Here is a 4,178-nt window from a genome sequence, read left to right on the forward strand (position 1 = left end):
CCTCCGAATAATTATATTCCTTACTAATTATGTCAGGTTGAAAATGTTGGACAGAAAATTAACAATGAAAAATCGCACCAGTGACAATTTTATCATTTGTCGCGACGGTCTCGGAGTGGGCCAAAGTTTGGCAGGTTGATTGGAAACGGCCCGAGAAATTGGTCTCGGGGCACAGACTCGGGATCATGGGATTTAGGCAAATTCCTTCGTTTAGGCCTCCAAATAATTAATTTTCGTATTAATTATGTCAGGTTGAAGAAGTGTTGGACAGAAAATTAACAAAGAAAAACCGTACCAGGGGCAATTTTGTCATTTGTCGCGACGGTGTCGGAATGGGCTGAAATTTTGCATGTTGATTGGAAGTGGCCCGAGAAATTAGACTCGTGGTACAGACCTGGGATCACGGGATTTTAGCCAAATTCATTTGTTTAGGCCTCCGAATAATTATTTTACTTATTAATTATGTCAGATTGAAGAAGTGTTGGACAAAAAATGAACAATGAAATATCGCACCAGGGGTAATTTTGTCATTTGTCGCGACGGTGTCGGAATTGGCCGAAATTTTGCGGGCTGATTGGAAATATCCCGAGAAATTGGACTCGAGGCACAGACACGGGATCACGGGATTTACCCAAATTCCTTCGTTTAGGGCTCCGAATAATTAAATTTTGTATTAACTGTGTCAGGTGTAAGAAGTGTTCGACAGCAAACTAACAACCAAAACTCTACCAAGGGCAATTTTGTCATTTGTCGCGTTGGTGTCAGAATGGTCCGAAATTTGGCAGGTTGATTGGAAACGGCCTGAAAAATTGGGCTCGGGGCACAGACCCAGGATCACGGGATTTTTGTCAAATTCCTAGGTTTAGGCCTTCGAAAAATTAATTTCCTTATTAATTACGTCAGGTTGAAGAAGTGTTGAGCAGAAAATTAACAAAGTAAAACCTCACCAGTGGCAATTTTGTCATTTGTTGCGACGGTGTCGGAATGGGTCGAAATTTGGCTGGTTCATTGGAAACGGCCCGTGAAATTGGACTAGAGGCACAGATTTGGGATAACGGGATTTAGCCAAATTCCTTTGTTTAGGCCTCCGAATAATTAATTTTTGTATTAATTTTCTCAGGTTGATGAAGTGTTGGACCGAAAATTAACAAAGAAAAATCGCCCCAGGGGTAATTTTGTCATTTGTCCCAATGGTGTCGGAAAGGGCCGAAATTTTGCAGGTTGATTGGAAGTGGCCCGAGAAATTGGACTCGGGGCACAGATAGAGGATCACGGGATTTTAGCCAAATTCATTCGTTTAGGCCTCTGAATAATAATATTCCTCATTAATTATGTTAGGTTGAAAAAGTGTTGGACAAAAAATTAAAAATGAAAAATCACACTAGGGGCAATTTTATCATTTGTCGCGATGGTGTTGGAATGGGCCAAAATTTTGTAGGCTGATTGGAAAACGGACCGAGAAATTGGACTCGAGGCACAGACCCGGGATTTACCCAAATTCCTTCGTTTAGGCCTCAGAATAATTAATTTTCGTATTAATTATGTCAAGTTGAAGAATTGTTGGACAGAAAATTAATAAAGAAAAACTGCCCCAGGGGCAATTTTGGCATTTGTCACGACGGTGTCTGAATTGGCAAAAATTCGGCAGGTTGATTGGAAGCCACCTGAGAAATTGGACTCGGGGCACAGACCTGGGATCACGGGATTTTAGCCAAATTTATTCGTTTAAGCCTCTGAATAATTATATTCCTTATTAATTATGTCAGGTTGAAGAAGTGTTGGATAGAAAATTACCAATGAAAAATCGCACTAGGGGCAATTTTGTCATTTGCCGCGACGGTGTCGGAACGGGCCGAAATTTGGCAGGTAGATTGGAAACGGCCCGAGAAGTTTGGCTCGGGGCACAGACCCGGGATCATGGTATTTTTGTCAAATTCCTACATTTAGGCCCCCAAAAAATTAATTTCCTTATTAATTATGTCAGGTTGAAGAAGTGTTGAGCAGAAAATTAACAAAGTAAAACCGCACCAGTGGCAATTTTGTCATTTGTTGCGACGGTGTCGGAATGGACCGAAATTTGGCTGGTTCATTGGAAACGGCCTGAGAAATTGAACTAGGGATACAGATTTGGGATCACAGGATTTTGCGAAATTCCTTCGTTTATGCCTCCGAATAATTAGTTTTCGTATTAATTTTGTCAGGTTGAAGAAGTGTAGGACAGAAAATTAACAAAGAAATATCGCCCTAGGGGCAATTTTGTCATTTGTCCCGATGGTGTCGGAAAGGGCCGAAATTTGGCAAGTTGATTGGAAGTGGCCCGAGAAATTAGACTCGGGCACAGACCGGGATCACGGGATTTTAGCCAAATTCATTCGTTTAGGCCTCCGAATAATTATATTCCTTATTAATTATGTCAGGTTGAAAAAGTGTTGGACAGAAAATTAACAATGAAAATCGCACTAGGGGCAATTTTATCATTTGTCGCGATGGTGTCGGAATGGGCCAAAATTTTGTGGATTGATTGGAAACGGCCCGAGAAATTGGACTCGAGGCACAAACGTGGGATCATAGGATTTACCCAAATTCCTTCGTTTAGGCCTCAGAATAATTAATTTTCGTATTGATTATGTCAAGTTGAAGAATTGTTGGACAGAAAATTAATAAAGAAAAACCGCCCCAGGGGTAATTTTGGCATTTGTCGCGACGGTGTCGGAATAGGCTAAAATTCGGCAGGTTGATTGGAAGCGGCCCGAGAAATTGGACTCGGGGCACAGACCTGGGATCACGGGATTTTAGCCAAATTCATCCGTTTAGGCCTCCGAATAATTATATTCCTTATTAAATATGTCAGGTTGAAGAAGTGTTGGACAGAAAATTAACAATGAAAAATCGCACCAGGGGCAATTTTGTCATTTGTCGCGACGGTGTCGGAATGGGCCGAAATTTTGCAAGTTGGTTGGAAACGGCCCGAAAAATAGGACTCGGGGCACAGACACGGGATCACGGGATTTAGCCAATTCCTTCGTTTAGGCCTCGGAATAAATAATTTTCGTATTAATTATGTCAGGTTGAAGAAGTGTTGGATAGAAAATTAACAATGAAAAATTTCACCAGAGGCAATTTTGTCATTTGTCGCGAGGGTGTCGGAATGGGCCGAAATTTGGCAGGTTAATTGGAAGCGGGCCGAGAAATTGGACTCGGGGCACAGACCTGGGATCACGGGATTTTAGCCAAATTCATTCGTTTAGGCCTCTAAATCATTATTTTCCTTATTAATTATGTCAGGTTGAAGAAGTGTTGGACAGAAAATGAACAATGAAAAATCACACCAGGGGCAATTTTATCATTTGTCACGACAGTATCGAAATGTGCTGAAATTTAGCAGGTTGATTGGAAACGGCCCGAGAAATTGGACTCGGGGCATAGACCCAGGATCACAGGATTTTGCCAAATTCTTTTGTTTACGCCTCCGAATAATTAATTTCCTTACTAATTTTGTCAAGTTGAAGAAGTGTTGGATAGAAAATTAATAAAGCCAAACCGCACCGGGGACAATTCTGTCATTTGTCGCGACGGTGTCGGAATGGGCCAAAATTTTGCAGGCTGATTGGAAACTGCCCGAAAATTTGGACTTGAGGCACAGACCTAGGATCACGGGATTTAGCCAAATTCCTTCATTTAGGCCTCTGACTAACTAATTTTTGTAATAATTATGTCAGGTTGAAGAAGTGTTGGATAGAAAACTAACAACGCAAAACCACACCAGGGGCAATTTTGTCATTTGTCGCGACGGCGTCAGAATGGGCCGAAATTTCGTTGGTTGATTGGAAATGGCCAGAGAAATTGGACTAGGGGCGCAGACCCGGGATCACGGTATTTTAGCCGAATTACTTCGTTTAGGCCTTCGAATAATTAATTTTCTTACTAATTATGTCAGGTTGAAGAAGTGCTAGACAGAAAATTAAAAATGAAAAATCACACCAGAGGTGATTTTGTCATTTGTCGCGGCGATGTCGGAATGGGCCGAAATTTTACAGGTTGATTGGAAACGGCCCCATAAATTGGACTCGGGGCACAAACCCGGGATCACGGGATTTGGCCAAATTCATTTCTTTAGGCCTCCAAATAATTAATTTTTGTATTGATTATATCAGGTTGAAGAAGTGTTGGACAGAAAA

Source organism: Olea europaea, unplaced genomic scaffold, assembly GCF_002742605.1.
Source record: "Olea europaea var. sylvestris unplaced genomic scaffold, O_europaea_v1 scaffold89, whole genome shotgun sequence".
Classification (NCBI taxonomy): Eukaryota; Viridiplantae; Streptophyta; class Magnoliopsida; order Lamiales; family Oleaceae; genus Olea; species Olea europaea.